This window comes from Penaeus monodon, chromosome 21 (assembly GCF_015228065.2).
Source record: "Penaeus monodon isolate SGIC_2016 chromosome 21, NSTDA_Pmon_1, whole genome shotgun sequence".
In the NCBI taxonomy this organism is placed as follows: domain Eukaryota; kingdom Metazoa; phylum Arthropoda; class Malacostraca; order Decapoda; family Penaeidae; genus Penaeus; species Penaeus monodon.
This window is the reverse complement of record NC_051406.1, coordinates 4,105,871-4,106,100: the sequence shown is the minus strand read 5'-3', so window position 1 is coordinate 4,106,100 and position 230 is coordinate 4,105,871. Positions and strand designations below refer to the sequence as shown.

The 230-nt window shown below is 47.4% G+C and overlaps 1 protein-coding gene across 1 annotated transcript in view; it reads left to right on the top strand.

The window, feature by feature from the left end:
* Nucleotides 1-230, top strand: part of LOC119586761 (zwei Ig domain protein zig-8-like) — a 29,070-nt gene that overhangs the window by 26,473 nt on the left and 2,367 nt on the right. The window lies entirely within an intron of this gene.

Genomic DNA, 230 nt, shown 5'->3' with positions numbered 1-230 from the left:
CGAGTCAACTTGCTGTCAAAGGTCAAGCCTAAGCAAGCTGGCGGCGGCGACGGCGGCACTGCAGTTGATTTGAATTCTTTTTATTTTTCCTCCTTTGACATGTCGTAAATCGGAGAAAGATGGGGAGAAAGGAAAGACCGATAACCGAGCTCGGATTTCCGGGTCACTTTATTTATGGCTTTTATTCTTCGCCTCCTTCTTTCTTCTTTCCTTCGACGGCACGTGTGTCA